This window comes from Micropterus dolomieu, linkage group LG11 (genome assembly GCF_021292245.1).
Source record: "Micropterus dolomieu isolate WLL.071019.BEF.003 ecotype Adirondacks linkage group LG11, ASM2129224v1, whole genome shotgun sequence".
Taxonomy (NCBI): Eukaryota; Metazoa; Chordata; class Actinopteri; order Centrarchiformes; family Centrarchidae; genus Micropterus; species Micropterus dolomieu.
The window spans coordinates 14,055,881-14,081,109 of NC_060160.1; the positions used below are offsets into that span (position 1 = coordinate 14,055,881).

Sequence of the window (25,229 nt, forward strand, 5' to 3'; positions counted from 1 at the left end):
ATACTTTTCATGTTCATACATACATACCAACATTTCTAAAAATCCTTTTTTTGTATTGGTCTTAAGTAATATTCAAATTTTTGGAGATACTGAATTTGGGACTTTCATTAGTTGTCAGTTTTAATCATCACAATTAAATGAAATAAACATTTGAAATATATCAGTCTGTGTGTAATGAATGAATATAATATGATATTCTAATTATATGACCAGCACCTGTATACTGGCAAGACAAAGACACCAAGTCCCCTAAATAAAGCCACTGCTTTAGGCATGCAGTGTTCAGCATTATGCTTAAAAACTGTTTCTCCTTTTTTTCCCCAAGTACATTTTAAAGAAATGCACAATTCAGGCTGTTACTGACAATACTGTTAAACATGTCTGTCAGCGCCACCTCCCGTTAAACTGATATTTTCTGTACTGCATCATCATACTGCTCAGTTTCCTTTGGATATCAGAGAATTACACTCATGAGAGTTCTCTGGAAATCTCTACTTTTAAGTATGAATAAAGTCTCCTACAATGATATTACAGAAAGAGAAGCCTTGTTAGTTCATTAAATACTGTGATTGAACTGCTGTTTCGCTCAACCATCTTCTGTATATTTTATCTTTAATTGAATCAATACCAGCTCCTTGAAAGCTAATTAGCAGGTTCTAGTATAAAAACCGTTAATGAAGAAATGGAGCACATCACTTGCACACATGAAGGCACACACACACGCTTGCTCTCTCTCTCTCTCTCTCTCTCTGGGCTTTTTTAAGTGGAAACAAAAACGGTGGAACTTTAAAAGGACAGATTTGTTTTTGATCCCATCTCCATCCTTGTCAAACAGAGCAACCTTGTGGGAATGAAGTACAGTGCAGGGTTGTTTTTTGGTTAAGACCTTTGAAATTATTTTCTTTAAATGAAGCGTCGAAGTGTGTCTGTGTTGCGTTTTTCCAGCAGTGGTGGGATGTTCTCATGTTTCAGTTAAAGGCCCAATTGATGAGTTTGGAAGTTATTTTTTCTTATTTAGAAAATTGCAGCTTTTACGACACTTTGAGGAACTACAATGCTTATCTTAAATAGTGGAGAGGAGGCCATTAGAAGTTTTGAAAGTTTCTCTCACCAGCAAACACTGGACAGACCAAATGGTGAGATCCTTTTTTAGAGCTGCCAGCCACCTTCATTCATATAGGTGTATGAGACAGAATTATAAATCCATTACATCACTTAAGTCCTTTTTTAAATGACAGACTGATTATGTTGTGCTTCATTTATGACCAGATAGACTGATAATATAATGACATTATGGCATAACAGGTTTTTCTCATTGGCTTTCTTTCATGAATCATGAGTATTTTATTTATCAATCAATCCATTTTATTTGTCACGTCATATAAGGCACAAACAGTCACAATGAAACGTAAAGGCCTTAAAATCAAGTTAACTATAGACAGATGAGGGGAGATACAGTTGGGGAATAACATGCAACAAAGGTCCCAGGCTGGATCGGGGATATTACTGTCATGGTTGGGAGTGCAGGCAGGATCCAAACGCAGACAAAACAGGCAGACAGGTGCAGTTCTATGATTTATTGTACATAAATCAGCTTACAGGCAGGTGATGGTAGGCAGACAGCCAGGTTCTGGCCCTGGTCAAGCTGACAGGCCAAACCTGTAAACCTGTTAGGAGTGTGGTTTTGTGTTCATGCCTTTCCTGTTTTAGTCTGTTTTTGGATTCTGTGTTTCTATAGTTTTATTTGATCTTGTCATGTTTAGGGTTTTGTAGCTAAGTCTAGTCCTTTGTTCATTCGCATGTTTAAGTTTTCTTAGTATCTGTCTTGTCTTGTCTATGTCCTGCATTCTTATCCGTGTCTTAGTGTCTACTCCTGGTCCGTGTACTTATGTTATTTTGTCCATGTTTGTTCCGCGTTCTGTGTAACCTTATTTCAGTCTGTTTTCCCTGTTAGTTGTAGTTTTTTGGTATATTAGTGATTTGTCTGCTTATGTTCTGGTTCAGTTATTTATATTCTGTTTCTTCCTGGTTATTATTAGTTTCCTATGGCCTTATTGGTGTCTGTCTGTTTCCCCTGCTGTCTCTCTGCCTGCCTGTGTCTCATTAGTCCTGATTCCCCTCACCTGTGTTGCACCCGCCCCACTTGTTAGTCCCTGTGTGTGTATATATGCCTGCTTGTGTCTTCAGTCTTTGTCACGTCCTTGTGTCGTATGTTGAGTGTTCTTGCCTGTTCTGTCTCTTGTTCTTTGGATTACTCTGGCCGTGCTTTGCTTGTTGGATTACTTCAGTTTTGGTCTTTGCCTTGTGCTTCACGTAAGCCTGTTTTGTTCAGTTTTGTGTTTAATAAATGTTTTTGGACTGCAACCTCTTCGCCTTTTGGTCTGCATTTGGGTCCACACCTCAGCTCCCTGCCTTCACTCAGCCAACCCATGACAAAACCTAAGACCTGGCAAAGAGACACATGGGCTGGTATCTGTTGAGTGACTTGTGAGGAGGGTGAAAAAGTGTCTAAGGGCTGGTAGACAAGTTGGAATTGTCAATTGATGGTTTTGAGGAAGTGGGAATGTGGCTGAAGACAGAGAGGAAATGTGACACGTGACACAATTTATGGTTTGCTCCTAAATCCCATATAACTCCATATTACATCTGTCAACAGGACTGAGTGGGTTGGTAGGTTCTTCTGTGTGACAAAGAGACAGAAAACATATCAGTTGCTCTTCAAATTGTTTTTATTATTTACATTTCAGATCACCACTGATTCTTATGTAAGTGTTTGAACAGGAGGATGAAATTCACTAAAGAACAGAGTCATCTTTTTGAACAAGAAATGTATTCAACACATGAAAAATGCAAACAAAGCTTACACACTAAATGGACTCATACAGACTGAAAACACACCGGAGACCTACAAACACCTTACTATACTGTGAGTGGACTTTGCTGCAGTCAGAGTTTATTACTCTAATTTGCCTCTCTGTCTCTTGTAAACTGTTGCAGTAGCTACAGTGAGACTCCTGGCACATCCTGTCATAGCTTTATTTGACAGAGTTGTAAACGACTTAGTGGGAGATGAAGCAGGATGAGTGTGCTCATTGTAGTGTCTTGGAGATTCACCAAGAAGGAACCCGATATCTTTATTGTCTCGCCTATTCAAACACTTAAAAGGTCAAACTTGCAGCCCCTCCCTGTTTGTAAAGCACAGAACAAAAGCATTATTGTATTATTTCCACAAGGCAGAAACAAATCCATCAAGACAAGCTGCTAAATGGGTGGGGGGGGAGTTATCAATGGTACCTGAAAAAATTACGTCTTTTTATTCAACTGTTAATCTAAAATCCATAACTTTCAAAATATTATCTACTTCTGGAACCTGTTTTTGAAATGTGCATAACAACATTTTTAATAGCACAGACAGATATAATAATGCATTTTATTTTTTAGCACCTTTTGAGTTACGAAGGACACCTGACAAAAGTCAGGTAATACAGTAAAAGATGAGAGGCCGACAGAAAACAAGCCATCAAGTACATGAAGTCTATATCACATGAACACATTAATAATATACATATTATGAAGCACCATGAAAGGCTTATCTAAAGATGGGACTTTCCAGTTTTTATTCAAAACAACCAACAGATGCGCACTGGCACAAACCCTGAAGTTAGGGCCAGCCACATTGAAGGTCCTGTCACCCATAGTGCGGAGCCTGGATCGGGGAGTGGAGAGTAGATGGGCGTCTGAGGAATATAGTGAGCGAGCAGGTGTGTAGGGGTGAAGAGGATAAGATAAGTAGAGAGGTGCTTTAAAGAGGCAGAGACTTCTCGCAGCCGAATTCTGTACATGCTGGAGTCTGATTAACAGCCAAGTGGGTACACCGAGGAAAAGGGGATAGTGTAATTGGGATGTGATAAAGGCATGAATGAGGGTCTCTGGGAAAGAGTTCTTCAGGTGAATTTTTTTTTTTTACATGTGTGTGTGTGTAAGATTCTTAACCTCAGCAACAGAGGATGTAAAAAAAAACAGGAATGGATAGATTTAGATGGGAGACTTTGCAAAGTGTGGCTGGAGTAGAAATGGGGACAACCTCTGATATCCTGATTAACTGTAAGGTAGGTGCATCCAAGATCATCCAAGCATTCATAACATTTAAGCAGATATTATTTTGATGTTAAAAACATGGATACCTGCTTTATATCATATTTTAACAGCGGTGGTAGAAGTACTGAGATATTTTACTGAAGTAAAAAAAAAGCAATGCAACAGTGTAGAAATAATCTGTCACAAGTAAACGTCATGCATTCAAAATTTGACTTGATGATACAAAGGCATTAGCATCAAAATATACTTAAAGCAACATTATGTAGTATGTTTATCTAAAGTAATAGCTTCAAAATCATTTTGATAGCACACTGACTTGTAATAAGGTGAGTGGCGTCCCTGTCATTGCCACTCCGAGCGCGGGGCGCTTTCTGTTGCCCAGGCAGGAAGTCTATGGGTATCATGGCAGAGGCTGTGAAGAGACAAAGAAGACGTTGGAGGAAGCGAGGAAGAGAAAAAAAGAGTGACTGAGCAAGAGACCAGACAAGAGTAAATATCGGACTGAATTTTACTTGGTGTGAGCTACAAGAGCTGAAAAGATGCAGATGCTGTCACAGCCCGGCTCATGGACTGGACAAAAACGGGAGACACACGGGTAAACTAAATAACAAAGTGATTTATTAATAAGAAAATAAGCAAAACCAATGAGTAGGAAGAATCTGTAAATTCAGCAGTGTAGGGAGAGGATGAGTGAAAATGTGCTGCATGGATGTTGTGCTGTAAAAACAAAGAAAGAAACAAAACAAACAAAGAAAGCTGTGAGAGGAGGAGGTCCAAACCAAGACTGACTGCTGCTCTGGCTTATATGCATGGGGCACACCAGGCCCAGGTGTGTCCCATGCCGCTGATTACCCTGCCAATCAGGTCTGCAGCCCTGGAGACAGAAAGCACACCAACAGCAATATGAACCCTGCAGAGGGGCCGTCACAATGCCGAGCTGGCCTTCTTTCTGTTGTAAGTAATAACTTATTAACTGGCTTGCTGTGGCTTGTGTTGTTGCACTTGTCTGTGTTAGCAAAGATGTTTACTTGAGCAAAATAAGCCAGAGGTTTCACAGAGGTTTAGCCGCAAGCTATAAATCTTGAGTTAATGTTAGACATTGGTAATGTTACTGTAAGTGCTCTTGCATCAGTTGCTGCCAAGTTTCAGAAAACATTATGTAACCTTTCTTCTATGACAAGATGACAACTGGTGGAGAGCGGCGCTGGTGTCGAGCCAGAGCCGAGCGAGCGGGGAACATAACGTGTTAATATTTGTATCACTTTAATGTTGCAGCTGGTAAAAGTGGGGCCAATTTGAACTACTTTATGTGCTGCCAGGTAGTTTAATCTATAATAATACATCAACATTTATTTTAAAGTTTTAAAATAAACATAGTGGGGTAGCATAAAATGGAAATATTCAAGTAAAGTAACTCGTAATTGTACTTAAATAAACAGAAAAAGTTGTAAGGTAACAATGGTATGATGAAGATTGTTCATTTATTCATTCACAGGCTGCATCACTCATGGAGTTTTTTGCCAATGAAGCCTTAATTAATGAGTGCAATGACCCTCTCACACTAATCCATCATCATTCATCATTAAAGTTATTAGAGGGTGACTTCTGCTGCCTATTTCAGAAAATCCAACAGTGCACAGGCATTGAATGACCATATTATACTTACCTATAAGTGGCCAGGGTGCTTGTTCAAACACAAGGCCGACATGTTAAATTGCCGTCAGATTAAACAGGGCTTAAACATTATATCCATTAAATTTGGGTTTAATTACCTTGAGCAACAGACAGTGATTTGAGGCATCCATCTTTGGCATTCAGGCACTTCCATATTGATAAGCATCAAGTCAGATATATTGGAACTTTCAGAAAAATCCTAGTTGCGTAATTGTAATCTTGACTTGAATGTTGACTGAATATGAATGAATGTGGCATGAGTACAAGACAGAGAAGGGAAGTCAAACACAATGTTAGTTTTTGCCTTTGCATGGGATTTCTTGACAATAAGAAAAATATAGAATAATGTCAGCCTTAAACTAATAGTGGAGCCTCGAACTCACCAATGTTTCACTGAGACCTTTATTGAAAACAACAGGCCCTCTGGAGCCAACTGATGGCAGCATGTCAGCTGCCTGAGTTACTATTCTGCAAGCTCATTCGCTTGCAGAAAGAAATTCCCAGTGGATTATTCGCAGAATGCTAATGTCACCATGTTTTTAACTGTAAAGGCTGTGTTTTCCCAACAATGAACTTTTCATACCTTATCAATTATGACAAAACACAAAAGAGATAAAAAAAGAAGTTGTTTTTTTGTGTAAAGAAAACCCAAAGGCAATTTGGCTGCAGAGCTGTGTTTTCTTTTCTTACTGTTCACCATGAAAAAAGTCGTTTCAGCAGTGGTAAAGTACAGAGGCCAAAGGCATGAGATACAAAGGCAGAAATCATAGTAAACAAAGGGAAGACTGTTGTTAAAAAAGAATAGATAGTTTAGAAGAGATAGGAACATAATCCTGGTAATACTGTACACACAACAGCCAGAAGAAGAACAGAAGAATGACATGATTATATCACAAACAATTTTGAATGGTTACTTTGTCTCAAAGTGCTCAGAAAGTGCTCAGTTTAGACTTGTGAAATTCAAATTACTGTTGTTAACCTCTAATTATGATACAAGAACTAGAACAACACAGTGATGGAATTTCACACCTGAGACGTAACCAAGGATACAACACTTCGTTACCTTAACCAAGTTGTTTTAGTTACGTAAACCTATTCAGATGTCATCAAAATAAATTTAACTTGATTGCGTTCAGTCCTGATATGTTGATAAAATTTAGCATTCTTTCCCCAAAATACATTTTTACAATAGAATATAGTTGTTTGTGAACATAATTTCTCAAAGAGGAAATGCAGCATCTTCCTGCTTCAGCTGAATGTTGAAGCACGTGGACCCTGTAACAATCAAACATTACTACACCATGTAGTAATTTATGTACTGTAATAAATACACACATATACTGTATTGTGCACACACTCAGCTCTGATACTGCTGTCAAAAGCACTGACAAGCAGATGAGTGAGATGGGATATTTACATGTGCATTACTGTGGTTTCTGTTGTGCAGCCGTATTGCAACGGAAGAGAATATTGTGTACATAAATATATAAATTGACAGCATAAAAATACAGAACAACAACGATTAACAATTGACAACAAATATGTGCAATGTGCAAGGTTTGTGCGTGATATGATATGAAATTAAATAATATTTACATGTGCAGTGACATTTGTATTATTTGAAAGGGGAGGAGTGTCAGTGAGGAGGCTAGCTGCAGAAGGGAAGAAGCTGTTTTTGTGGTGAGAGGTTTTGGACCTGATGGACCGCAGCCTCTTGTCAGAGGGGAGAGTCTGAAACAGTTTGTGTCCAGGGTGGGAGGAGTCAGCTGCAATCTTTCCTGCTCGCTTCAGAGTCCTGGAGGCGTACAGGTCCTGAAGCGATGGATGATTGCAGGCAATCACCTTCTCTGGAGGGCGAATGATGCGCTGCAGCCTGCCCTTGTCCCTGGCAGTGGCAGCAGCGTACCAGATGGTGATGGAGGAGGTGAGGATGGACTCAATGATGGCGGTGTAGAAGTGCACCACCACTGACCTTGGCAGGCTGAACTTCTTCAGCTGCCACAGGAAGTACATCCTCTGCTGGGTCTTCTTGGTGAGGGAGGTGATGTTCAACTCCCACTTGAGGTCCTGGGAGATGATGGTGCCCAGAAGGCAGAAGGAGCCAACACTAGCGACTGAGAAGTCACACAGGATGATGGGGGAAGGTGGGGCTGTGCTCTTTCTGAAGTCCACGACCATCTCCACTCTCTTCAGAGCATTGAGCTTCAGACTGTTCTGGCTGCACCAGGTCACCAGATGGACAATCTCCCACCTGTAGACGGACTCATCCCCACCAGAGATGAGCCCAATGAGGGTGGTGTAATCAGAGACATGTTTTCCCAGCTTCACATGCTGCTTCCTGTCCGTCAGGAAGTCAGTGATTCACCTGCAGGTGGAGTCAGGCACGTTCAGCTTGTCCGGCAGTAGGACCGAGAATGATGGTGTTGAAAGCAGAGCTGAAATCCACAAACAGGATGCTGGTTTAGGCTCCAGGGGAGTCCCTGTGCTGAAGGATGATGTTGGCTCTGTAGGCGAACTGCAGGGGGTCCAGGAGTGGGTCTGTGATATATTTAAGGTGGGACAACACAAAGTGCTCTAAGGACTTCCTTACCACAGAGGTCAGGGCGACGGGTCTGAAGTTGTTTAGTCCTGTGGTCCTTGGTTTTTTGGGGACAGGGATGATGGTGGAGGCTTTGAAGCAGGCTGGCACATGGCGAGTCTCCAGTGAGGTGTTAAAAAAGTCAGAAGAACACCAGAGACAGCTGATCAGCACAGTGCTTCAGGGTGGATGGGGAGACAGAGTACGGGACAGCTGCTTTGCGGGGTTTCTGCCTCCTAAATAGTCTGCTGACATCCCTCTCTGAGATGGAGAGAGGGGGGGTGGACTGGGGCTGAAGCTGAGCAGAGGAGTCACGGGGGATGTTGTCTGATTGACTCTCAAAGCGGCAGCAGAATTGGTTCAGTTAATTCGCCAGGCGACAGTCGTTGATGGAGTGGGGGGCTTGGGTTTGTAGAATGGATCTTAATTATAGCCTACATATCCCTTTTATGTTAACACAAGCACACATTTCTGTGTAATGGCTACTGAGTGAAGAACAGGAATAAATGAGTGATAAATCAGTGCTTCATACATACGTGGACATGGTTTGGTTTTAAAAAGTCGGACAAAATCAATTGAGCAAAATATCAGATATCTGCTGTATCAGCTGCTTCCAAAGGTGCAATACCACTAACCACAAATCTAATTCAAAAAGCAAACACGTCCACTACCCTGAGAAATGTTTGCCAGTGCACTCAGCTCTGAGAGCTACTTGAGTGCATTCTCAAATGTAGCGCTACAGAGGCAGGACCAAACGATGAGGATACATGTCAGCAGCATGAAGAATGTAGGAGAATGTGAGCAACATTGCTGACATTGTTGGCTGAGTCACATATAAGACAATGTTCAGATCATAAAAAGCCAGAGGTGAAGGGAAATTACAGACACCATAACTGTGCAGCCATGCCCATCTATACAGTTGTGAGAGATACTTTTATGGCACTGGTGAAAATGCTGGATTGTTGATACTACCACTACTACTACTACTACTACTACTACTTATACTATGTCTCAAAAAATTCAAGCAAAACAAAATACTGAAGTTGCACAACAGCTGCCAGGGGAATATTGCAGCAAACAGCATACTTACGAATTATCTTATCTGCATTATGAATTAACAGTCAACCCTGTCTTCCATTGATCACATTTATTTACTATTGATTTAAACATTGTTCCACCTGTATTACATTTCAACATAATGGGGAAATGTTAATTAACGTATCTGCCAGGTGGCAAAATGATGATACTGAATATATCAGCAAAATATTCACTGACAACACATATAGTTTGTTTTGCTACAATATCCACTTGTAGCAACTGCAACCCACCTTGACCTCCTCTCTACGAGTAGTGCGTATTACAGGAATGAAAGCACTTCCTTCACTAGGAAAAAGGTTGCCAGGGAACATAATGCAGGCAGTGATTATGTTTCCCATCAAAATGTAATTGGCAAAACAAATTAGTAGTATATTAACATCATTTGTAGGAGACACAGTCCGTTGACTTGTGAACAGACTGTTTAGTTTGAGGAACGGTTCACAGTAGGTGGTGAACATGTCAAAGTGTCAAAATCTCCATCTGCACTGTGTCAGTTATTTCGCTTCACAGCTGTGAAAAAAATCATCAGTCCATTTTTTGGTTACACACATAAATATACACTACACACAATAACACTTTATCAGCATAAGCAGGCCTTCGGTCATAGCAGCAGCATTCAGTCAACAGCTCCGTGTCAGAGTACCGATCAATGATCAGTTTTTCAGAATAACAAGATGAGAGTTGTGCCCCGGTGAATGCAATCAGAGCAATCAGATGAAAACTGTGCAGTGGCCTGATATCACTACTACATCTACAGTGAATGGAGTTGGACCAAAGTGGGATCTGTTTCCAAATGACAAGCAGCTAACGGGTATTCTTTCGCCAAATGGATTTTAAATAACTATACTGTGTCCCATTAACTAATCCATTCTTTCACCCATTAAAGTAATGAAGAACATGTTTTTTATAGACCTGGGTGAGAGCCAGAGCGAGATTATTTGGTCTAATTTGCTCTGAGTTGAAGCCCGGCTATTGCTCCAAAGGGAAAGGCTGCGGGTCCCTCATGTCCCTGAAACATAACATATATTTAGTGACTTGTGTGAATTGCTGGACCAAGTGTAGAAATTAAAACAGCACAACACTATCTAGAGCACAGAGGGCACAGAATTAGGTAGGGGCAGTAGAGACATGTCCATACTAATATCCAGCAACTACTGAACTGTCCAGCATTCATTCTGATCAAAAATGTACATATAACCGCTGTTGTGCGTCAGTGTCTGTCTAGTCAATGTCTGTCTAGTCAGTGTCAGTGTATTTGATGTTTGGTAACGATTAACAGCCGCAAATTAGTGAGAGAACAACATAAAAGCTGGAATTGTAGTCTGTCAACTATGGAGTATTAGGACCTCTGTTACAACAAAATAATAGTAATCTGAGATTCCAAGAATTAAGTCATAATATTATGAGAAACAAAGTTGTAATATATGAGAATAAAGTCATAATAGAATAGGTTGCTTCGAGTCATGTGGCAGCATCTCCTGGCAGTCTACAGATATTTAGACTTGTAAAAAGTTTGGAGTCTTTACTCTGATTGGTAACTCTGTGTCGCTGCTGTCTCTGCGTCCCTCTTGTTTAAGCCTAGGCAAGGCAAGTTTATTTGTATAGTTCATTTCAACAACAAGGCAATTCAAAACTTACATCAAACATAAAAGCAAAGGAAATTGAAAAAGAAACTCATTAAAATATTATAGAATATAAAAACAGGATAATAAAAAAACAGGACAGTAAAAGTTACAGCACAGTGTACAATCAGGGTTAAGAGTTAAATAGAAAATAAAAAAAGGCTGAGGGGTTGAGCAAATAATTGATTTACAATTATTTTTTGTCTTTGAAAAGAGAATAAACAGAGAAGTATCTACTCTCTCTAGCTTGTCTGTACTCGGGTCCATAGCAATATTTGTGTCCACTGAGTTTGGTTATGTCTGAGGCTACGCGCTGCAAACCCAACTTATCAGCTGGAAACCTCAAAAAACCTCGGACACTACAGAGAAACCAGGACATGTCTGTCTGCCACTTTCATCCAGTTATACTCTGGACCCACTTGTGCATTTACAGGTGGACAGAGGGTCCTGCAAATCACTCAGGCGCGAGATTTAAGACCACTTCCTTCACTCTGTTCAATCTTACTGTCTTTATCTTTTCACTCAATTACCTACTCATTTCTCACCGTGTAAATAGTGTTCACTGAAAATCTAAAAACAAAGAAAAAGAGGAAAACAGGACGTTACAGTGCAGTGAAAGTGACCAATCTACGGCTTTGCCGGTTGGCGAGATCGGTGGTCACCAGTCGTTATGTGTGAACTACTCAATTGGATCCCAGACACATTTCTGACACATAGCCGACAGACAGACATCTAGCATGATAAATATCTGGAAGAGTCGGCTGACTCGACATCCACATCCAGCCAATGAGAGCAGGCAGCTGGAAGAGCAGGCAACTACTTTTCACCGCAAAACCCTTTTTACTCACCTCCAGCTCTCTCTGTAGCTCAGACAGTGCCTGCTACCTGCGTGTGCTAATCCATTCTTTCACCCATATTCTTTGTCTTTATAATTGCTATCTTTATAATAACAAATAATAACTGTTGTATGTGTAGATTTTCGTCATTTCCTGTTTCATATTTCATGTGTTTTCTTGACAAAACGTGGTTTGGAGACCAGCCATTGGGTGACAGAGTCGTTGTCAGCTCATGTAGTGTGTGACCCTCTGTCACTGATCAGTCACGTAGTGTGAACGCCACAGCCACTTCAAGATTCCATCACAAGACGGTAAGTCGCGTCAGCTGAACTGCTACCTGCATGTGCTAATCCATTCTTTCACCAATATTCTTTGCCTTTATAATAATAAACAGCTGTTTCATCCAGTACAGTCCCAAATGCACTTCTGTGACTGTCAGACGGTCTGAAGGGGATACTACCACATCAGCAGGGCAATAACAGGCTGATTTAATGCACAGCAGAGTATAGGGCAGGTTGACATTGTTCAAATATTACGACTTTATTCTCCAAATGTCAGAGAACACAGATATGTGGGATAGATTTTAAATTTGCAGAAAGTTTTGGACATGAGAAGAAGTCTTGCTGAAACACAGGACCAATTAAAGTCCAGGGGTTTATAAATGAATTAATGTATCTTTGATGTGAGTAGGTGTCACAGACTAAATCATGCCTATGCCTAGGTGCTGACTCATCAGGGATGATGTTAAATTATATTCTATATTATTATTATATACAGTATATATTTTGAACTGTCACCATAAATACATTTCCACCATAAGGTGATGCAGAAAATGCAGAAAATGGTACAGAACAATTCACCAGAATGCAGAAAATGAAGTGGACCCTTAAACTCCTGCTTAATATGCATCCTCTCCAGTGTTGAAAGAAACCTACCCCTCAGACTAGAGTGTATTTTGGGGAGTCTCTCTCTCTCTCACACACACACACACACACACACACACACACACACCTGTGTGCTAGAAACTTTCCTCTCTAAGTTATGCATGAATCTAAATTCCAGTGGGATTTTTCCCTTGCTCAGTTTGCCCCAGGATAATGTTGTTTCCACATGAGTCACCTGTCTGATGCAGTTAACGCTGGTGAGTCCACTCAGTCACATACCCATACATATGCACACACTACACTTAAGCACTGAGTCAGGTCACTCCTTATAGTTGGGTTGTGCAGTGGAAATGATGGAATCAGGATCAGCTCATTAATCCTTACGCCAGCTGCCATTGGAAGCGCCGGGAACTTGGCTCCTCACCCAAACTCTGTCAGTTCAAATCCCACCAAGCAGACCGACCTTCAGATGCTGACTAGACAAGGAACTGGACGTCAGCACGGCCCGGGAGTTCTTGCTAAGATCCATCCTAGCAGAAAACCATGTGAGGGAGTGAGAGCCAGAGAGCTACACGGATTGTCTTTTGTGCCTGAACTGCAGCCGTTAACACACAACACACTGCGGTTTCTCAGAGCAACACAAAGCTGCTTCTTAAAACCTTCTAAGTGATCAAAACATCTCTGTTTCAATATCACACAAAATGAGCATTACTCACCCCTGTCAATTCTGTCATTTCAGCAATAGAATAGATTTGAATAATAATAATTTTAGAGGGGATACAGTACCTGTGGATAATAGGCACCTGCATATCTGAACACAAATGTGTACATTGTGCATAAAAATAAAAAAAAAATAAAAAAATAGGCAGATTTGTAGGTGACACCCTTATCCCACCAGTCCTGTTCGAGGTGCCCAGCTGGCCTGGGTGTGCCTTGGCACTGAACCTAAACTGCAACGTCCCCTATTTGCATCTGATTGAAGACCTCCATTGCATGTTGATCCCTAAATCTCTCTTCCCTTGTTTCCTGTCATCTCTTTTCTGTTGTCTGTCTAATAATGGCATACAGAATATACCTTAAACAAAAGCCCCTTTCCCGCTTTCACAACTAGCACTTTTACTGTGTAATATTTCCTCTTTGTGAAGGGAACTGGACCTGGAAGCTGTTACTGTTTAGGGTCACATTAGCGGCTCTGTCAATCACAAACTCCTGCGACCTCAGCTCCTTGTCTGAGGTGGCATTACATTTGCCAAATACTGTACATCCCAATCCATACTGTTTTTACAAGTTTCCGTATTTTAAAACAAGTCAGCTAGAAATGTTTTCAACTAACTCATGTTACTTATATTAGCTTAATTAGCTAGCTAGCTGCAGCTGATAAAATCTGTCAGCTAGTTTCCAGTTACAAAAATTAAAGGTTGCTGGTTATAAAAGAGAAATTGGCTTTTGTGTACCTCTGTTTGAAATCAAGGGCCTATTGTTTAAAAAAAGACGACATTTTGACGGTACATCTGCTATAATTTTCATTGTAAACGGCATAGGCCTATGAAACGTGAGAATGGAAAGATTCAGAAAGGTAGCAATAGAAGACAGGACAGTCAGTTGTGTCAGACAAATACTGTATTACAACTTTGACAAAACAAAAAAAAATGTCCACGACTTATTATGCAGGTGACAGAAAGGCGACTGAAAAAGATACAGTGAGGATCCCAAACCTCCACAAGTGGGGTGAGACATTTCGCATCCAAGTGTAAGTTGCTACTTGCTACTTTCAGGTCAATACACATCACCTCTCAAATGGAATAACATAAATAGAAGCGCATCTCAGTGAGCATGCTTCACCTGGGTTGCCTTCCCACACAAACATTAAATGATGCAAAAGGTTTCCTTTGTAAGCTTGTAGCCTATTCGATTGAGAAATAAGCTAAAGTGACAAAAGATGCAAAAAGAAATAAAGGCAACTGAAAGGTGCCGGTTTGTATTTTGGGAGGGAAAGGACAATTAGATTAATATGTTACTTGACGATAAGTGTAAACACGTGGTCACAGCTGAGTTGTCCATGTTCAGTCTTCTGGGCGGGTATGTGCTATAATGGTGATTTTGGCTGTTTTCTTGCTGGATTCTGGTGTGTTTATGTATGTGTGTGTGTGTGTCACCTGAGGCCTTTGTCAGCAGCTGTTCATTATGTGAGCAAACAGCATTGGGCTGAGCTGTGGGTGCAGGACATTTACAGAGACAATCTGCTCTCAGTAAACATTCTGCTGTTTGTGTTTTGTGCCTCTCCAAAGATACAAATGAGCCTGAATTAGTAGCTGTTTAGGCTGAATTTCCATCTGTCCAGTCACTTCATTCAGTCAGTTGGGTTAGATGAATGTTTGAGAACTTGTGGGTGATGTGTTACTATTTGTTATCCACATTGACATTATGTTAGCCATGTACAGCGTGTGTGCAACCTACAAAAATCTAAATTGACCTACGAACTGTGTGCAAGCGTGCCAGATTCATTTAAGAAACATATTACTTATGCAGCGTTGACATTGACATGAGAGGGCAACCTTACAATGGCACATCTGCTCTACAAGGACAGATTTTGGACATTAACACTGTATGTGGGGCCTTCCGTTTAGTTCACAACATACATGAAATAATCAATAATACCTCACCAAAACAAGTTCCTGTCTTTAACATAGTCAGCACCGCCTCTCCTGTCACACAAATTTAGTTACTTCTGACCATTGTCAATTCTATACTTTGTAAAATGTTAGAAAGAAATTTCCCACCAATCAAGTAAGATATTAAATTTAGTCAAACTAAAGTCAAAGTTTATTTTATTTTAATAAAATTTTTGTAAAAAAATATCAATATATATATTTGCTGTTTGCTGTGACACAAAGCTGAGTGTGCAGGAGTTTAAGTGTTAAAATAAGATTAAAAAAGTGATATGACAAATGTTTATATTAGCTACATTTGTACATTACATTTTCAAAAGTATCAAAATGCAAGATATTAGCAATAAACTTTGAAATCACTGTATGAAAACCATTGCTAAATATGCCATTATGCTACAGCTCAAACTGGTGAGGTCGAAGCAATGCAACACGCTTCCATGTGCACAGCAGTCAGAAATAGTGACTGGGAAAGCAAGCAATAGGAAGATGAGTTACAAATATTTTTATTGTGACGCTTGTTAAAAGTTGACAATAAAGAGTTCCTGTAATGGATACCATGCCTCTTTTCAGAAGTTAACAGTCAAAAGTTACAATACAGGTTAGCAAAAGGGCAAAGCAAATGAACCAACGGATGGAAAACAATAAACTAACAAACAAGTACACACCATGGTGCTCACACTTAAGGTAGTATAACTAGTCTACTCCTGAAACTGTTCACCTGCTCCACCTCAGCTCCACTGATGTACGTGATGTACAGCGTTAATAGGGGGGCTGAGCACACAGCCCTGTGAGGCTCCGGTGTTGAGCACTAGAGTGGAGGAGCGGGGGGGGGGGGGGGGGGGGGGGGGGGGGGTCTGTTTGTAAGAAAGTCAAATATCCAGTTGCAGTAGCTAAACATTAGCATACAATATTCTTATAGTAGTAAAAGTGAAAGGATGATTATGCAGAATGACTATATTATATTACTGGAGTATAATTTGTGATGCATTTGTATGTAAAAATAATTTTCAGTTAGTAAAAGTGATGCTAATAATATATCTAAATTTATTAGCTTAGATTTATATTTGTATATATATTTATATAGTACAAGTACCTCAAAATTAGTACTGGAGTAAATGCACGTAGTTACTTTCCCCCACTGGTTTAATCCTATAAAAATATGCAAAATAGCTATAAATTTCTGTAATATCACTATAGTTTACATTTCCTCACACAAAAAGCAGGAATTCAAATTTCACTTTGACTTTACTTTCAGTGTCATTCCATCTAACAGTCTGCTACTGCAACACTAAATACTATCTAGCTGCAATCAAATAACCTTTCCACTAAATCATACTGTAGGCTAATTTGTGAATCCATTTTCTCATTCACCCTAGTCATGCCCATTTGTATGTCAAAGTACCATTCCATGCTTTATGTTAATATGTATTATTAATGAAGATAATCATTTTGAACGGCTTGAGTGTGCTTTGGGAGAATACAGTATAGTCTTACTAAGCAGCAGATCAGAGCTTAACTAGTGTATTTCTCAACAAATGACAGCTTTTCCTGCTGCTGTGAACATCATGCATTTATTATGCTAGTCAGTCGTGAGCACAGCTATGCTAATCTATAATAAAACTAGCAGTGTTACACAAAACTATTTGATGTACGGTACGTAGAAGTACAAAGGCATCGATTTTACTGGGTCACTGTGATTGTGTGTATATATGCGTATATATGTATGTATATGTACATAATAAGAAAATGTTTACATTCCCCAGACTGTCTATTATTTTACTGTTTGTTGTTTCAGTATAAATTACTATATATGAGAATTCACTACTGCCAATATCTACTTTGCTTTTAATCTCATTATCTTCCAACTTCGTCTTAATGTAGAGGATTATTCAAACAAAATACATCTTGAGATTAAATCCCAGCTTTCCTCATTACAACATTGTTTGTTTTAATGACAAGAAGACAAAGACAGACAAAGAGACTAGATTTAACTTATATATGTCAGTTTCTAATGGGCCAAGTTTGTCTTTTATCCTCTGTATAGAGCTCAGTGCATTCAAATTGTGTCACCACTTACTGCAGTTGGGAAAGCCTATAATCTCCCCCAGGATGTTTTTGCCAAGAAAACGTCTGATTAACTCGGGGGAAAAGTACTTCTAACAGTCAAGATAAAATGATATAACAAGACAAAAATTCCACACTGAGTGAAGAAAATCTGCTGGTTACAATATAATGTGAAAGTTGATTTTAAAGCATTAGGTCAACATGCAGCCTTTTTATGTTTGCCTTTCATCCTTGTGTTTTTCTCTGTAGCATTAGTTCAGGTTGTGTTAACAGCCTGTACAAATGTTCATGTCAGCAAAATGAGATTAGCCAAATTAAATTGTTTTCATTAGCAGACCCACCTCACAACCTTTGACTGAGTGTGAGCTCAAATTAATACAGTTAATGGTGTTTCTTCATTTTTACTTCACTTCTTCCCTGTGAGATAAAAATGCTTTAATGAGTTTTGCAAGTCCTTGAAAAAAAAACACACACATTGAAATGTTCCTGCTGCAGCGTTGTAATTGTTCAACACTTACTATAATATTCACTGCAGGCCCTTTAAAGAGAAGCAGAGGTGTGTGTGTGTGTGTGTGTGTGTGTGTGTGTGTGTGTGTGTGTGTGTGTGTGTGTGTGTGTGTGTGTGTGTGTGTGTGTGTTGCCAGGATCTCTAAGTGCATAGGTAGATGCAATGCCCAGGCAGACGTTTTCAAATAACTGAAGCTGAGGTGGAGCCACACACATGTTTGTAATTCTATTCTTTTGAGGACCCACATTGATATAATGCATTCCCTAGCCCCTAATGACCACATGGCCAGTCTTTGAAGATTTTATATATATATGTATGTACTCATACATATTCTAGTGCCAGGAGGCTCCCTTCAAAAAATAAAAAATTGCATTTGAACCCTTACACACAACACCTTCACACACACACATGACTTCAATAGCATCAACTGTCCACTTTCGCTGAGACAGGACAGTGTCAGTGAACATGACACTACTTCATAGTTTTGGGGCAGGGCGTCCCAGGGCATGTAAACTTAAATCTTTAAAACAGTTCACAAATATATACTTAAATTTTTTGAAAAAGCACAGCAATTTCCTGAAACGACTGGGCACTGTAGTTTTCAGCAATTGTCACTCAAACACGAGTAAGTTGTGCATTTATTGGGAATTATTTTTATCACCAGAACACTGTAGACAAGGATAATAGTCTTTTTTGGTTAGGAAAGTTCCTAACTGAGTGAAATGACCTGGAAGTGTTTAAGTAATAGCCGTGACAAGAGCTGGTCAAATTCTCTAAAAGCTAAGGTGGCTCAATGCTTCCTTTGTTACATACTTTAGCATAGGCCACTGGACCATCCAAGGAAAAGTTTAGGAAAGGAATTTTTATTTTACTTTTCCACTGCAGCCAGGCACTTAAAATAAACTACAATTCCCATGATCATCAGAGTAAAATAACAAGTCACCCAGTGCAACAGTGTGGCTCATTTATGAGTTTTTTTAGTTTTTGGACAACAATAAAGGTCTATGGCACAAAGGAATAAGCTATATTAGGCCTACTAACACATAATTCTTGTTGCCTCATCCTTTAACACCAAAACCAAATATTAACTATCAAGCAGCTTTTGGAAAAAGTGAAGACCAGCAAAAATACGCTCACTCCCAGACTAAATTGGTTTAATTGCTAAAATTGGTTCTCATGAAGATATATGTATAAGGGAACACACATACACGCTTCACTACCCAAGCTTGCAGAATGTAACCTCCTGTCATGGCCAGTTTGGCTCAGAACTGTGGATCCAATTTGAAGAAAGTGTCACATGACTTTCACTTTTGTGATGATGAGTCGTTTTCTAGTTTTTCCATTAAATTTCATCAAGGTGAAATTACAGGTCTTACTGACCTGGAACACCTTTTCCTCTCTTTTTTTCTCTATTCATCAGACTCGCTGTCGTGTCAGTGCCGTTACAGCCTGAGTAAGAGAGGAGGCTGCAATTAGAGCTAAACTGGACACAGAAGGCAAATAAAACAAGTCACACGAACAATTAGATAATCTGTGTGCATCAGCTGCCGGATTAAAATGTCATTAGAGAGCTACTTTAATAAGAGAACAATATTTTCACTTGACGGCAACAAAGGGGAAGTAGTGCCGCCAATGAAAGTGTATTTTCTATTTGAATTTGAAGGAAAATTCCAGAGGCATAGTCCAAACGCAACTGTGGAAAAATAACACTTATTGGGGCAAGCAGCGCGAGCCTCCTAAAGCGTTCCACATTAACTTAAATTTTACTATCCTTTAAAATGCTTCTCTTTTTCCATTAAATTTCATCAAGGTGAAATTAAAAATGCTTCTCTCTGAGTCCAAATGAAAATAAACACAGAAAGTAGCCCCTTGAATTAGTTTTTGCTAACTGCATATAGGACTGCACTTACTGAATGGAGAAACCTGCCGGCTAATCCAGCTAACAGCCAACTAGCAGACTGCTTTTAGAGACCCGAAGTGAATCTAAGCCAGGTATGGTCGAAACCAATGAACAAGGAAGTTGTACAGTCAGTTTTCCAACTTCCAACAAAGTTCTACAGTGTTCAGCTCTCTCTGTCTTGCTGTTATTACAGACTTGTCTGATCTAACCACGACCCCTCGATTGCCTCATTTATCAAGCCTTGACCTTTTTTATGCAGTCTATGGCTGTGACGTTTAGACCGCGATGGTCTAGGGCCTTGGGAAATGGTGTTTGTTAAATGCTTCTACAAAACAGAAACATAAAATAAACCACAAAATAATAATAATAATAATAATAATAATAATATTGTTAATATTGTTATTATTATTATTGCTGTTGTTTTTCAAAATACTACCAGACTTTTCTAAACATTTGATGTGAGCCATATGGCATACTGTTGAGAAAAGCTCTGATTTAGGTTTATTTTAATGATTGGCGTTGTTACAAATGTCAGAGGGAATTTCAATGTAGTTTTCTTACTTCTGAAACAAAATCCAAAAGCTCTGGTTTCACTTTGGCTCACTATTAGGTCTGTAGAAATAACAAACATGTGTTACTCAAAACGTCATAAAATGTATGTGACTCTGCTTCAACAGAAGTAAACAGATGTAACAAAAAATGTCCTGAAAGGTTTTGATTGCTTTGAAGAGGTGGTTGTGAAACTGAGATCAATCTCACATCAACATGTCCCAGACTTGGTTTTCCTCCTCAGTCAGCAGTGACGTGCAGCAACCAAAAGCACACCACCTGTTTTTTGAGTTGACAAACACTTAAAAAATAAAAAAAATAAATAAGCTAAAGTATTTCATGGAGTCAAAACCCATTCCAATCACAAGTTCTCCAAATAATTCAATCAGTAGTATCACAGTAGCTGACCAGCACTCAAACAAAATATATTAAGACTGGAGGCACAACCATGTTCAATATTCAAGTAGATCAAAGAGGAGAATAAGTTGGGATATACCATACGTATGCAAATACATGGCAGATCGATACTTGGCTGTATGTGACTAAGTTCAAGGGAAGATGCTGCAGCTCAAGAGATAAATGAAGACAGGTGTAATTTGCACATTCAAAGGTGTCAGCTAGAGTTTGATGAACAGTGTGAACACAAGACAGACTGTCACAGCAGAGCATTGACCCTCACCCAGACACTGTTTTCGCCATTCAATACGAGAGACAATAAAGTTCCTCCTACTTTGTTTTGGTTCAGGGTTAGGCTGAAAAATAAGCTAGCTGTTACATAGTTGTTACATAGTCTGTCTTCATGGGTTTAAATATGCAGATAATCATGATATTCTTCTTAATAGACAGGAGCATGGTTTATTTTTTTCAAGTTTATCTTAATACAATGCTCACAAGCCCATAGGAAGAACCCTTTTTTGAGGTCATCAGCAAAAAAAATGATTATCCTGTGGAATACATATTTAAAAACACACATTACATATATCATTATCTTGTTGAGCTGACACATCTGTCTGAACTTATAGTATAGTAATTATAAACAGATTATGACATTTGATTGGTGTTAATTGGATTATAATGCCCTTATTCCCATGTGTCATCTTCCATCAAAGAATATTTCTGTCAGTTTTTATGTCAAAACATTTTAAATGGAATCATAGCTCTTTCTCCCTCTGCTCCCTCTCCTCCCTCTGGTCTCTCTAGGCAAATCCTTTCTCTCTCTCTTCATCCTCCTCTGTAACTTGCTTTAGGATTTACACCCACTCTTACTGTCTTTTCCCTCTGTGTGTTGGTTTCTGTCTTAGACTTGGTTCCCTGAGACCACCACGACAAACTGGTCAGACGAGGCGAAATGCTGGGTCTCCAGGCTAGTGTCTCGTCCATCAGTTTTACCACTTTGAGGATGCGGCATTGGCCTCTCCTGAGTTTGTTTGCATACTGCATACTACTTTTAGGCCAAATTAGTAAATACCACTAGTATAACAGGCAGTTTAAAAAACAACCACGGTCCGGACCAAACATACAAAATTTGGTCAGACAAAAAGAGAAACCATGGTTCAGTTCGTTTCTAGAGTGAAAGCATTTTTTGGTGACCTATTTAGGCTATTTACAGGAAGTTTGGTGGTCCCTGTGTAAACCGTGAACAAACTAATGCACAGTGAAATGCATTAACGGCCACAATGGAAGCAAATTGCCATTCACTTCTTCTCACCTATTTTTCTATGTAAATCACTCTTTTCTCGCTTTCTTCTTTGTCTCTCTACCTGCACTACATCAAGGCTCACTGGAGTATGTTAAAGTGTCACATCACATCAGTGAGTCAGTTATGTGTCTCACTTCGGCGATCTCCATGTTTCCAACAGTCCGCCGTTAGCCGGGCTGTCATAAAGGTAAGCCTAGTTCACACTACACGATTTTAAGCCCGATTTGCCAGTCGGCGAGGTCGGTGACCGTCACGCTGTGATCAGGGGTAAATCAGTGATCGGATCAAAACAGCTCCCCGACACATTTCTGACACATTGCCAACACCTGCCAGATATCTAGCATGCCAATATCTGGAGGGGCCGGCCAACTAACATCAACATCCAGCCAATGAGAGCAGGCAGCTGGCAGAGCAGGCAGCTACTTTTTCACCGCAAAACACTTTTTACTCACCTCCAGCTCTCTCTGTAGCATGGATGACACCACAATCACAGCACAATGAAAGCTAAAAAGGTTTAATTTCACCATCAAATTGATCCCCTCAAACCACTTGAGAAGGTGATAAAAATTGTAATTTGGTGCAATACAACAGAGATTACAGGTTTTAGCACACAGCTGGGAAATTGCAGTTATCCACAATCTCAGCTCTGCAAGCTGTGATGGAATTTATATCTGCGTGTGGCACACATTAGGTTTCCAAGGAACGTTAAATGCAAGGGTAACTGGATTTGGTTGAAGATACTTGAAGACGTTTTGCATCTCATCCGAGAGGCTTCTTCAATTCTGACTGACTGACAAGTAATCCCAGATATTTAACCTCTGTGGGGTTGTTGTCAAGATGATTGATACCGCTTGGTTCATTAGGGTTCCTAGCTGTTGTTACGACAGTTGTTATGGTCGTTGGAGATATTAATGTCAGCAGCCATCCTAATTTCTTTAAAGAAAGTCCCCCTTAGTATTATTTATGTTTAAGAAAACTAATATTTATTGTATTTTTCATGAATTAAACCAGATTTAGAGCGTACAGCCACGCAAGCAGCTCTGTGAGGCTGCACTAAGAACAGGTGGTGCTTTGAGCTAATGCTAGCATGGGAACATAATCACAGTGGCATTACTAATATACTGATGTTTAGCAGGAGTAATGTTTACCATGTTCACCATCTTAGTTCGGCACGTTAGCATGCTAACAACTGCTAATTAATAGAGATGCTCACAAGTCTTTGAGCTACAGTCCAAGTCAAGTCTCAAGTCACTGAGCAAGTGTCCAAGTCAAGTCTCAAGTCACTCGTGGTTATAATGAATGTTGTATCACCTGTTGCGTTCAAACCAGGCTGCTTATAAAACTGCATAGCTATAAGGAATTCTGTAACTTGAACCTGTTTTTCACTTACAGAGCACAACCATGTAATGTGCAATTCAATTAATGACAGCTTATTAACTAGCCTACTGTAAGTCAACACATTCCCCAGACTCTCAAACCCAGTGTAATGTTAACTAAATAAAACTGTAACTTTACATGATCAACAATAAACCTGTAACCTGTGACAGTAAAAGTGTATTATTATTATTATTATTATTTACTGACGACAGTCTATTCAGCTGTGTGGTCATACATTTTGACTTGATCTATGGCATAATAAGTTATTACAATTCATAGGGACATAAATGTTTGTGGCCCTGCGATGGACTGGCGACCTATCCAGGGTGTACCCTGCCTTTCACCCGATGTATGCCGGGATTGGCTCAGCCCCCCCGTGACCCTGTAAGCAGGATAAGCGGTTGACAATGGATGGATGGATGGATGGATGAATGTTTGTACCAAATTTCATCAGAATCAGAATTATCTTTATTGCCAGGTATGTGTACACATACGAGGAATTTGACTCAGGATTGTACATTGCTCATGATGTGGTTACTCATACAAAAATACCATAACACAATAATAAAATAATAATAAAATAAAATCAGACACAAGCTACTGTATAGACAACACTAATATACACACTATGAACAAAACAACATAGACATATTGACAAATAGTGCAGTGATCAGAGTGCAAAGGATGCAAGAGTAAACTATTATTAACATTATGTACATGTTGAAGGTGGATATGATATACAGGTACACATACACATACATGCATACATGTACACATGTACACAGTGTGATAGAACATAGTGCAAAGGATGCTGGAAAAAATAAATAAGACCTATGACCTTATGACTTGAGGTAGGTGTATTGGTATACAGTATATAGAATATGACACTGAAATAGAGAATGGTGAATAAATAAATAAATAATAAGTGGTAACCAGTAAACAGATGGACAGGTGGCTGATTAGAGACAGAGTTACTGGGTTATTGCACAGGAATTATTCCTGACACTGTGAATCAGAAATCAGCTGTTCATCTGAGTGATGGCTTGTGGGAAGAAACTGGTTCTGTGTCTGTTGGTTTTGGCGTACAGTGCTCCGTAGCGCCTACCAGAGGGGAGGAGCTGGAACAGGTTGTGTCCGGGGTGAGATGGATCTGCAGTGAAGTTTCCTGCCCATTTCCTGACTCTGGAAATGTATAAGTCCTGAATGGAGGGCAGGTTGGCACCAATGATCTTTTCTGCAGTCCTGACTGTCCGTTGTAGTCTGCTCCTGTCCTTTTTGGTGGCAGATCCAAACTAGACAGTGATGGATGTGCAGAGAACATACTGGATGATGGCTGTGTAGATCTGGATTAGCAGCTCCTTAGGCAGGTTGAGCTTCCTGAGCTGACGCAGAAAGTACATCCTCTGCTGGGCCTTCTTGATGATGGTGTCAGTGTTGGGCTCCCACTTCAGGTCCTGGGATATAGTGGAACCCAGAAACCTGAAGGATTCCACAGTAGACACAGGACTGTTGAGTATGGTGATGGGGGACAGAGTGGGGGGCTCCTCCTGAAGTCCACGGTCATCTCCACGGTTTTGAGCGTGTTAAACTCCAGGTTGTTCTGACCGCACCAGAGAGCCAGCTGATCAACCTCCTGTCTGTAGGCCGACTCGTCACCGCCCCAGATGAGGGCG

At 39.8% G+C, this 25,229-nt stretch overlaps 1 long non-coding RNA gene across 1 annotated transcript in view; it reads right to left on the reverse strand.

The window, feature by feature from the left end:
- Positions 1–2,711: 2,711 nt before the first annotated feature.
- LOC123978502 overlaps positions 2,712–25,229 on the reverse strand; it is a 33,827-nt gene continuing 11,309 nt past the window's right edge. Inside the window, exons 3-5 of the long non-coding RNA XR_006826984.1 lie at positions 4,611–4,972; positions 4,415–4,510; positions 2,712–3,185 (exon numbers count right to left, since the gene is read on the reverse strand). This is a non-coding gene — a long non-coding RNA (uncharacterized LOC123978502). The remainder of the gene's footprint in view (positions 3,186–4,414; positions 4,511–4,610; positions 4,973–25,229) is intronic.